Raw genomic sequence first — 12,123 nt, 5'->3', positions numbered from 1 at the left:
CTTCAAGGATAAGAAAAAGGGAGAGATAAAGAAATAACTTTATTTCGGCGCGTCAGAGAATTTGACAGGGAATCATATAACTCCCGATAAGAAGAATCCCTAGCCGTCGGACGGTATCTCTTGGATCGGGGTGCCAGCTATCAGTGCTGTGCTTCATACATTTGTGGTCAGTTTGCTTTTATTTATTGCAACATCAACATGAGCTTGCACTCCTTTTTTTCCTTCCCTTATATTGATAATAAAGTTTATGCGGACCCTATAGATACTGCGAAAGTTGACAAAAACGGTCGAGAGACTTCGAGTGTATATGTCAGCTCTTGAGACTGCCTCTCGAATTTAAGAGCAATTCTGTCGCAGTCATTAAAAAAGGCAGCTTTTCCAGGCTGCTTTCGTGTACCACGAGCTTAGAGGCCATTTGTACGTGGAAATCACATAGAAACGGCGCTTGCGAGAGTTCGGTATTAGAACGGCGGACGCACTCGTCATTTCCGGCCCATTGATGCGCATGAACATCGACCGGCTCTCTGTAGGATTTAATTGCTCGCTCGTCCAAATCAGAACGTAATATCTCTGAAGGGAAACGACGATATTTCACCGAGATTATCGAGTTTTCTGCCCCAAAAGAACCCTGTATTGCAATGTTGTAATGCAGAGGCCAGTGAGCTCTAATGGCTGCGTACTGTTTAATCCTCTCCACTCTGTGGTAAAAAAAAAAGAAAGAGAGAACAAAAGCTCAAGCTAAGTGAGCGCCGTCTATAAACTGCTTACTGAGCGCTGGTGAGCCTGTCTGGTCTGCCATGGCCGCGGTCTCAATATTCGATGCTCGGGAATATATGTTGTCATGACTCGTATTTGTAATTGACGGATATCCCAAGGACGTAGTTTTTTTCGTGCTTGTATAGCGGTGCGCAGCGACAGCATTCGATCCGTACCTCCTCGGCTCATTCTCTCTTTAAAACACCACCCGGAGCCGTTCTCGTTTCAGCTGTACATGAGGGTTACCTTTTGCAGGCCGTGACAATTTCGAGGCTAAGGCCCAAGAGCCGCTCACGTACCTGCTGCTGATACTTGCAACTTTTAAAGATTGACGAAACTTGCAACTTTGAAGATGAGACGAAAGATTGCTGTGCGGCGCAGGCCTATCTGCGCTGAAATTATGCTTGAGCTGTGTTGGTCTTCCCGGCTGTCAGTACAGGCTATACCTGTAGGCACCAAGTTCACGGTACAAAAAACGGAGGAGTGGCAAGGACGTAGGAGATAAGAAATATTTTTCAGAGATTTAAAATATAAGAAAGGAACTTAGTATGATGCGGCGCTCAGCTATTGTGGATACTTGTTATGGCTTTCGCGCGTGTGTGTGTGTGTGTGTGTGTGTGTGTGTGTGTGTGTGTGTGTGTGTGTGTGTGCGTGTGCGTGTGCGTGTGCGTGTGCGTGTGCGTGTGCGTGTGCGTGTGCGTGTGCGTGTGCGTGTGCGTGTGCGTGTGCGCGTGCGCGTGCGCGTGCGCGTGCGCGTGCGCGTGCGCGTGCGCGTGCGCGTGCGCGTGTGCGTGTGCGTGTGCGTGCGCGTGTGCGTGTGCGTGTGTGTGTGTGTGTGTGTGCGTGTGTGTTCCCTTTCCGTTACAGTGGCTCTCCTGAGTTTGAAGCGTGGCTTTTTAACCAAGCATTGCTAGGTGAAAAAGCCACCTAATTATTCGCCCCCACCACACTATCAGAGGATCAAAATCTCATTATTCACGCAGTACGTGGTATTTAATTAGAACCACGTTCTCCTAGATCACATTCAACTGATTTTAGCACCCATGCTCAGTCTTACTCATCCGGGGCCACAGGATTTGGTTCGACCATCCCAAAAGGACCAGCAACATATATGAACGAATGCAGTCACCTCCGCTTGCTATATCTTCCATCTTCGACATCTTTAAGCCTCCAAATGACACTTTATCAAAAGCGGTTTCCTTTAGAATCACTGTGGCGAATTTAATTCCGTTTCGAAATGACCATTTGGGGAGAGTAATTTTTGCTGCAGAATGTATTCTAGACCAACAACAATTATAAACTTAACTCACCATCATCGTTTTACGAATTGCGGACTACTGCACTCCCAGGATTAAATGGGCAGCGTATTGACAAAAACTGGAATCGCCAAAATGTAACGCCATTAATGTGCACTCGTTTCGTTACTTTTGTATCAATAGATATATATAGATTTTCAGCAGCTAGGGAACATTTGTTCGGTATTAGGGAATAATTAGCTGAATCAAAACTAAAGCCAGTCGAGTTCAGCCAGACCTTGACCAGCTGAATTTCGCAATAAACGACAGCACAGTTACTGTTAGTGTCGCATCTTATTACACTTATTGACTAATCGCCAGGCATGTACAGAGGTTTTATATTTGGGTGTTACATGCTTTTACGTGCAGCAAATTCAGTGTCGTCGAGGTAACAAAAAAAAAACGAACTCAAAAAACGATAAAGAAATATATAAGAATGCGTTGGTACGGTAGTAAACTGCCGCAGGCATGGTGCCAAGCACAAATCCCGTATCGACGTTTCGTAATCATCGCCGCTATTTCCCGAGCTCAGTCGCGCTGCTACAGTGGCTTAACGTTTCACGTGTAACTGCTGGCACGGATTCTTCCAATATTCCAGCTGAAGCACTGGTGGGGGGCAGATAAAAAAATGCATAAATAAAAGTCGAAAACACGCCTGCGACTGGCATCCACGTGTCTTAAATCGAAAGAAGTGATTTTTCATCCCGACAAGCCTCTTCGATCGTCCGATCTTGCTCTGCAGTCTTCGCAGCTCTCATTTATGTGATGCAACCGCAGCAAAGCCGCTTAGGCGCGGATTAGTGTGACAGCCGCCAAAAATGTCATCGGTCCCACGTTGCTTATGCTGGTCGCGGCGGGGTTCTGGTCCAAATTGGCTCTCGTGATGTAAAGTAAAAAGCGTGCTGAGTTCGTCTACTGTAACATAAAACAAGCGTTGATTTAGATTTTTCTTGTTCATTTCGGAGATTAAACCCTGTGAAAGTTTGACAGTGCCTACAGGGTCGACCTGTAACCATAACCTCCGACAGCTACAACTGCGACAAAATATTTCAACACTGCGACGTTTGATTCCCACACATTGAAGGAGCTTACGTTGAAGCAGTTGCTATTTATAACGGTGCTGGCTTTATTGATCGCACGTTCCCAGTCACAACTTCATCGTCTTCGATGCGTGCAGCAAGCCATGATGTTCCGGGCGATGTTCTTTTCCTTTTTTCGTCAATACAGGCACAGACGCTCAAATCTTTAACTAGCATGAGCTACGGCCGCTAACCATCGAAAACATCGTCTAATCACAGGCTAACCAAGTCATTGCCTCATTTCGAACCTTCATCAAAATTGATTCGCCCTAAAGGGCAGGCACGCAGAAAAGCGGCCGTCTCACGCGCTTACTAGTAACTAAAAAAAGTTTTGGGGCCGCTGTACATCCAAGAATTTTGTGGTGTGGGCGTCTGGCTGAACAGAACGCGGAAAAGATCCACCTCTTTACGTATTTAATGAATAAACGCAATTCACTTAAGCCCCCCTACGACACTACGTTGATTCAACCGAACATTTCATGTCACCTCCGCTTCACAGTACAGTTAGGAGAAAGGATACAGAACTTTCGTTTTGGTGCGATAGAATAAAAAAAAGTGGGAAATCACTATTCCCATGTCGCTAAAATGACTGAAAGCTCACTGATTGCCCGTTAGGCCAAGGAAGTGAACTACAAGAGTGTCACCCGTTAATAATTACAATTTATTAACGATGCGCCACAATTGGTGGGCACACACTTAGACACCCTCAGAGAGAGGGGGGTAGCTGTGTCGATCTCAAAGGAGATGCCCTCGACTTGAATGGCAAGCTCTGCTGGAAGTCAGCCACCTGTAGTGACAGAAGGGGGCGGCCGTTTAGCGCCCAGCTATCGCTGGTTCAACCCCCATTAAAGGTCGCAGTCAGAATTAACGAACAAAACAAACTTTATACATAGCAAGAGACGATACAGAGGAATTCACACTAACACTTAAAATACACAGACAAGAGGTTCACAGAAATACAATGCAAAACGTGCAACTAAAAGGTGCTTTGAATAACACAGAGGCTTACGACACTGAATAATGAACGAGAGAGTCAGAACAAATAAACACCAAATTGTTCACCGGGCACTCCCGCAGACCGACGTCTGGATAGTCACGATGTGGCTGTCCTGTAGGCGAGCAGCGCTCCCTCGCAGATCAGTGGGCTTTCCGAGTAGGGGGTTGACCCAGGGAGCCGAGCAGTAGCACTGCAACACTGGCTGCAACACTTGCTCTAATACTGGCTGGCTGGCTGGCTGGCTTTCTGTTGTTGCGAATGTAGGAGGAAAGAAATAAAAATGCACGGGCTTGCTACTGGCTCTTAAGAACCACTTCCGGTGCCTCGTGCGGACACAGGAGAAAATAGAGAAGAAATAAAGAAAAAAGCGGGAGAGAGAGAAATACGCGCTTCGCAACAGCCACGCTGAAGTGCCGCGACCTGAATTAATAGGGCGCGCCGCGTCTGTCTGTTGCAATGCGCCAAGGCTGGAGCGAACATACAACATACAACATTAACTCTGCAAGCGACCTTTCCTCCTCCCGCCGAGACGCTTGTCATCACTCCGCAGAACTTTCTCGAGATGATCAGTACCTTCTCGGCTGGTTGAGTCACCACCGCCGCCGAGTGATGAGGAGGGAGTGACACCGACGCGCGCAAGGCTACGAGCTCTCCTTGCGATGAAGAGAAGTTTCTCCAATGTTGTAGAATTCACAGCGCGCCTGCCTCGCGCGGCGCTGACTCCACAAAAATGTGCGCTGATTTCGTGACATTGTAGGAACATGTAGTTAAGGGCGCAGAGGCTCAGGTGGGAAGATAAGATCAAAAAACATTTGAACATATAAAGGGAAGGGGGACGGCAGAAGCGAGTGGCGAACTGCGCCAGATAAATTTCTGTGCGAAAACCTTGTTTTGGAAGAAACAGAGCTAGACCTACAGACAATACTACCTTGAATGGTAACAGTCACATTGCCTTCAGCATGTTCACTTCAGGGTTTCATTTCAGAGGTTAGGGTGGAAGTTAGCTAATGTATGCGTCAGGCACACTGTAGTTATCATTTGCCAACGTATAACTATATGGAATGCTTGTTTACGTAAATTCCCATGCTTACGTAAAGTGACGCGATTAATTACCTTGAGCTCTTTCTTAATTGTCTTACATCTTTCTTCTTTTTTGCATTGTAGGGGCCGGGTGAGGCAGTCAGGATGAAGATAAACTGTTTTTATTGTACTAGTGCTTCTCTTGTTGTGGTTTACTTAGGTAGCATTCAAATAGATATCAGATAAATTTTGTTGCCTGTTTATACGTTGGAGAATTATCAATTTTATAACTTTCGCAAAAAGGCGCGTACAAACCACCGAGTCTTGAGCCAAATCAAAACCAGCCGCTTTGTTTTTAATCTCTCATCAAGTGTTCCGACCCGTCCTTTCATTAGCCAACTTCAGCAATACCCGTCAAAAGCTTCCGCCAAACATCCCTTCTCTTGTATTTAGCCGTCATCTACACGCTTGTTTAGCTTGGCCACTAAGTACGCCTGCCACTCGCTTCGCTCGAGCTGTCCTCTCTACACGGAAAATATGTGCCGCTCAGAGCAGAAACCCCAAGTGCGCCGTTACGCTTTCTACACTTTAATGACGGTACTGAAGACAAGACTGAAAAGGCGCGCTAACAAAAACAAAATAATAAAAAAATATATATATCGCGCTGGGCGACAAAGGATTTCGGAGAAAGCCAGTCGTCCCCTTCCCCGTCGACGCGCTGTTTTCATTTTGATCGACGTAGCGTGGCATGAGAGGAGACACGCTGCTACGGAGTCGGCAAACTTTTAATTACCCATCAACTGCCTTCAGGTTCGCCCTCTAGGCCTGTTCGCCAGTGGGCGCCGTGTGCTAACCGGAGACAAATTCTTATAACAGTGGCCACTTGTCTGGAGAGCCCGTCTTGCGCCCGTCTTGAGAGCCTAGAAATAAGTTAACCAAAGCCGAACCATAGAGGATAGGAGTTCCATCTTCCCCCATTTCTCTCCTTTTCGCCCGCAACCTACTCCAGCCTTTTCGAGCGCCGGTTCTCCATAAAGGCGGTCTCCTTCTTCTCCTCGTGATCCTGCGGGCGCATCTTTTGTCGTGGAGCAGATGTCGCCGCCGTCACTTAGCAGCGTCGGCACCGACAGCACGTGTGGCACCCTTTCGAAGATATGCCGCTCTTTCACAGTATTTTCTTCACTCAGTTTTTTTTTCTTACGTGCATTTTTCTTTTTTTTTTTTGCTGCCTAGCAGTGTTGCAGATGTTACAGCAGCTTTCGAGAAATAGTGAATGGAACAGGCAGGTACAAAAAATAACTAGAGGGACAAAGAACGTGCTGAAGGCACTGCAGCTTCTTCACGAAAGTGCGCAGGCAGAAAAAAATGAGCTTTGTATGAAATAAGCTTCTCTTTCTTTTTTTCCTTTTTCAGACAGACAGGGTTGCTTAGCTTCTCTCCTTCTCTCTCTTTATTTTCAGGCAGACAGGGTCGCTTTCAGTTTATAATAAGGACTTTTCATTATTTGCTGCCTTGTGAACGAGGCGACTTAATGTGAATCGAAAACAAAGAGTCCAGTAGCAGCTCTTGCCTTGGGGAAATTCGAGAAGCAAAGGCATGCACACGTGTAGGAAATTTTCAAAATTTTCTCGACGTCAGGAACGTAAGAGTGAAAAACAGACTTGCTCGAATAACATGATAAATCGTAATGGACGGTGTACGTTCAACTGGTCAAACTTTTCGAGCTTGAGTTCAGACTGAAATCAGCTTGGTGTTACCGTTGTTATATATTCAGGAATATATACATAGCAATGGCTTCATATCGGCGACAATTTTGACAAACTGCCCATCCTCGACTGGTCGAAGGGTGTGTTTTCTTTTAGCCAGTTAGTGCAGCATTCCGTCTCTCCTTCCTAATGATACTATTTGATTTGTAGCCCTGGAGTAGTCTTCTTTAGGGCAAGCTCGTGGCACCCTTTTATTTTGGTTGTCTAGCTATGACGCCTCGGCCGCTCCAGACAGTCTGGGTGAACCGTTGTGGTGGCATGTTAACCAACAGATCCGAAATAATGAAACGATAGAGTGCATACCTATATACTTATAATATGAGGATGATGAATAGTACCTGTCCAGTTCCGAATATGTGTGCCGACTTGTGAGTCACTTAGTTCCACTTGATCATGATGACTCATTGTGTCTATGACTCTTGGTACCCTTGTAATAGTCGCGCGCACATGAATAGGATGCGAAAGGCAAGCGGTTTTATACTTGTTTTAAATTATGTCGCCAGGCAGTGTGTGGCATGGGCACCGCACCACAGAGATTTGGAAAGGCGCTCGCTTTAGTTCTGCGTGGCCGCGCATTCAGAGTGAGTTTAAACTCCGTTAGTCGATATTTCTGCTGCACACAGGTGTCTTCCTTAGTCCCAGGTGGCGACGGCCCTGGCATCTTTCGCCCGCTATCCACCAGGCATAGCTGGCAGTATAAGTTATTACTGACGTGATAGCGGTAAAGGCCAAATTCTTCAGAAAATTTGGCGTCGGCGCTATGAGCGAAAAAGTCGCCAGCACGCCTCTGGCTGGTGGCAGTTGGCAGGTGACATCGCGAGGCGCTGATTGGTCGTCGGGTTGTGTGACGTCAACCAGACACACTGCATGACGAAATTAGCAGGACCTGCCAAATCGGACGGCTACTTTCAGATTGCATGGCGAGATGCGAACCCTCCGGGAGTGTTTCTTCCCGAGTAATACAAGCTTTTCCTCGGCCACGCAGGTACGTTTTCACGGCTTGGTTAAAGCGGGGAGTTATACCTTTGTCAGGAGGTTTCACATAATCTGGTCAGTGTTACGACTTTGGTTTGGTTTCGTTAGTGGGGTTTAACGTCCCAAAGCGACTCAGGCTATGAGAGACGCCGTAGTGGAGGGCTCCGGAAATTTCGACCACCTGGGGTTCTTTAACGTGCACTGACATCGCACACCACACGGGCGCCTTGCTTTTCGCCTCCATCGAAAAGCGGCCGCCGAGGCCGGGATTCGATCCCGCGTCCTTGGGAACAGCAGTCGAGCGCCGTAACCACTGCGCAACCCCAGCAGGGCAGAGTTACGACTGAGTGCTAATTAGCGCGTTTATATAATAGCGGCACACATTAACAGGTTAGCGATCAAGCGAGTAGCAAAGTACTTGCATATGCGAACGAGGATCAGCAGAGGGAACGGTGGACGGGAGCCATATTAGAGAGTTTTAGCATAACACGATCCGTCAGCGTGATTCGTCGTCGCGCTTTCCGATTCCGCATGTCCAGATCATTTTCACGGTGCTAGGCGTCATACCGTAAATGGTGGAACTTAGGTGTCGCCTAATGTTTACCCAGTATAAAACATCGCGTCAAAGAAAGCCTTCTAGATTCCAGTCGAAATCAGCTTGTTTTATACTTACGTAAACACCATGGATGTGTGTGTGTGTGTGTGTGTGTGTGTGTGTGTGTGTGTGTGCGTGCGTGCGTGCGTGCGTGCGTGCGTGCGTGCGTGCGTGCGTGCGTGTGTGTGTGTGTGTGTGTGTGTGTGTGTGTGTGTGTGTGTGTGTGTGTGTGTGTGTGTGTGTGTGTGTGTGTGTGTGTGTGTGTGTGTGTGTGTGTGTGTGTGTGTGTGTGTGTGTGTGTGTGTGTGTGTGTGTGTGTGTGTGTGTGTGTGTGTGTGTGTGTGTGTGTGTGTGTGTGTGTGTGTGTGTGTGTGTGTGTGTGTGTGTGTGTGTGTGTGTGTGTGTGTGTGTGTGTGTGTGTGTGTGTGTGTGTGTGTGTGTGAAGTAAATAAAGACCTCTGACGGCTCCTTGCGACCTGGCTTTGCGCAGATGCGCCCGAGATCGTCGAGCAGCCCCCGTCGCAGGTCACACATCAAGCTAGTTTCTCCTTCACAGAAGAGAGTTCCTTCGCTGGTAGGGATGGAAATTTGTCTGTTTTAAAGAATCAAGAAGTATAAATGAAATAATAGCACAATAACTGGATTTTTTTTTGCCAATCCAAAATTTTCATTTAGGAGCTATGAAGTATATATACGACTTCCCCGCCGCGGTGGCGCAGTGGTTAGGGCCCACGACGGAGGATGCGGGATCGAATCTCGGCCGCGGCGGCCGCTTTTCGATGGACGCGAAAATCATCTGCTGTGCTATGTCGGTGCACGTTAACGAACCCCAGGCGGTCGAAATTTCTGGAGCCTCCCACTACGACGTCTCACAGAATCCGAGTAGCTTTAGGAAGTTAGAACCCCATAAACTAAATTAAACTAAACTCAATATACGACTGCGCGAATTTTGCAGATTCATGATATAATAAAATGCATGTTAATATATATAGTGGGCAGGGCAGAATAACATCACATATAAAAACATTTTCACCTTACGCTCGCACTCTCTCCTAGGAGAAAGCGCGAACGTAAGGGGAGAAATTAAGAGAGAGAAGCTATCTTCGTCTCTCACTTTCTACTCTCTCTTTTTCTAGAGTAAATGAGAGAGACTGTCTCTTTCTCATCACTGACTATCATTTTTTTATCATTATCTCGAAATAGTGCCATCATGTGCTCAAGTATTTCCTTTTTCATTACGTAAGTTAACACATTTTCAATGTTCATTTGCCAGATTCCCTCAGAATATTTGCATATTTGTTTCTATGCTAAAGAAGTGCTCTGTCTCTTGCAGGAAAGCCAGAAGTTAACTGGATATTAGCAACATGGATGAGTTTAACCCTGGCAGTGTCTGGCAGACAAAGAAGTGTCACAAGCTGACACATAGTTTAAGGTAAGTGATGCTGCTGTTGAATGGTTATGGCATAAATTTGGTTACTGAAATTCAAAGACGTTCCTAAGATGCACAAAAATACATGTTAAGCTTTAAGTGTGCTCTCCAGTCTTCAGATCCAATATAGATCTAGCATATATGAACAGCATTTTCTATAAGCAGGAAAAACAAAAGGGAGGGGGGGGGGGGGCGATGTTTTAGTCACTGTGTTGTGAAATCTCTTATTCTTGTTCAAAAGCTGCAGGCAGGAGACATCAGGAAACAGTGCACATTTGCCAGTCGACTCTTGCAGGAGCAGATCGCAGTATAATGGGCGCTGTTTTATTCATTATAGACTAACACCGATCTGTGACGTAAGCACGATGCTGTGGCGCTTCTGTCGCCAGACCGGGCCGACTGGGGGTGAAAAGTACAGTTAACGTCCATAGGAATACATGAAACTTAAATATTTGAAAGCAGTTTCTCATTTCACGGGGAACCTATGTTGTCGTTATTCCGCACAGAGCAACCATGCACATCCTAAAACAGATCGTGAAAGTATGAAATCTCATTACCGAGACGAAGTATTCTTAAAATACCATGAAACGTACAGGGGTGCGAGTTGGGAGGCAGACTCATAGGGCGGCGTGCCTCTCGGAACCGAGGAAAAAGAGGACTAAGCTGAGTGCAGTGGGTGAAACTGATCCGTTCAGTGGCTGCTGCCTTCTACTTGTTACATTTTCTTCGAGAGAAAAGTACACATTATGCAGCTTCCTTTGTTCATCCCAGCCGTTGTAGTTGGCGACCCGTTCGAATTGGTCCAGCCAGTCCTCAGCGTCCTCATAAAGCTCGCCAAGGAAGGATGGTGGCTTTCGAGACTGGAGGACGACGAACTGGGGTGAACTCTCTCCGTTAGCCACAATGTTCGTGTTCGAACTATGCATGGTGGTCACAGGCGTCCAGGACAAAGGCCCAAACTCTCGGACCTCGGAGGAGGCGGCTGGTACTGCGGTAGACCGGTGTCAAATCCGTGGTGACTCTCGGTTGCCCTTGAGGGGTGGAACTCAGCAAAAAGAGAATCGATACCCGGCTGCTCTACCAGAAAATGTAACAAGTAGAAGGCGGCAGCCACTGAACGGATCCTTCTTCTTCTTCTTCTTCTTCTTCTTCTTCTTCTTCTTCTTCTTCTTCTTCTTCTTCTTCTTCTTCTTCTTCTTCTTCTTCTTCTTCTTCTTCTTCTTCTTCTTCTTCTTCTTCTTCTTCTTCTTCTTCTTCTTCTTCTTCTTCTTCTTCTTCTTCTTCTTCTTCTTCTTCTTCTTCTTCTTCTTCTTCTTCTTCTTCTTCTTCTTCTTCTTCTTCTTCTTCTTCTTCTTCTTCTTCTTCTTCTTCTTCTTCTTCTTCTTCTTCTTCTTCTTCTTCTTCTTCTTCTTCTTCTTCTTCTTCTTCTTCTTCTTCTTCTTCTTCTTCTTCTTCTTCTTCTTCTTCTTCTTCTTCTTCTTCTTCTTCGTCTTCTTCTTCTTCTTCTTCTTCTTCTTCTTCTTCTTCTTCTTCTTCGTCTTCTTCTTCTTCTTCGTCTTCTTCTTCGTCTTCTTCTTCTTCTTCTTCTTCTTCGTCTTCTTCTCCCTCGTTGTAATGGCACATACCCACATACCATCCGTTTCACACACTGCACTCAGCTTCGTCCTCTTTTTCCTCGGTTCCGAGAGGCACGCGGCAACAGAAGCACATGTAAACAGAACTTACCGCAATATTTTTCTTGTTTCGCAGCGCACCAGATGTGGTGGCCGGTCGTTAAACGTTCGTTGGTCAGCGCTTTGAAGACGTGTGTGACAAAGTATGTCAAAGTATGAGAGAGTTCACCCCAGTTCGTCGTCCTCCAGTCTCGAACGCCACCGTCTTTCCATGGCGAGCTTTATGAGGACGCTGATCGACTGGCTGGACCAATTCGAACGGGTCGTCAACTACAACGGCTGGGATGAGCAAAGGAAGCTGCATTCTGTGCAATCAAGTTTCAAAAACCTTCTTTGTCTAGAATCTGAGTTAGAAGTGCATTGCGGTAGCGCGGCTTATACAAAATATATTTAAAGAACAGTTCGCAAAGAAGCTGACTACGCGCCTACAAAAACAGTCGTTTGTTAATAACTGGTGCCTTAATTTATGTCCATAGATATATGTATGCAACAAAATTTCGCGCCTGGCAGCTCTGTAAAGCATATATTTAGCAATAAA

The 12,123-nt window shown here is 46.4% G+C and overlaps 1 pseudogene; it reads left to right on the top strand.

The window, feature by feature from the left end:
• LOC146186242 (uncharacterized) overlaps positions 1 to 1,088 on the top strand; it is a 33,982-nt pseudogene extending 32,894 nt beyond the window's left edge.
• Positions 1,089 to 12,123: the final 11,035 nt, after the last annotated feature.

The sequence above is a fragment of the Amblyomma maculatum genome, chromosome 6 (genome assembly GCF_055883805.1).
Source record: "Amblyomma maculatum isolate TAMU_Amacu chromosome 6, ASM5588380v1, whole genome shotgun sequence".
NCBI lineage: Eukaryota > Metazoa > Arthropoda > Arachnida > Ixodida > Ixodidae > Amblyomma > Amblyomma maculatum.
Note: the sequence above shows the minus strand (reverse complement) of the source record. Positions and strands in the feature narration are given on the sequence as shown.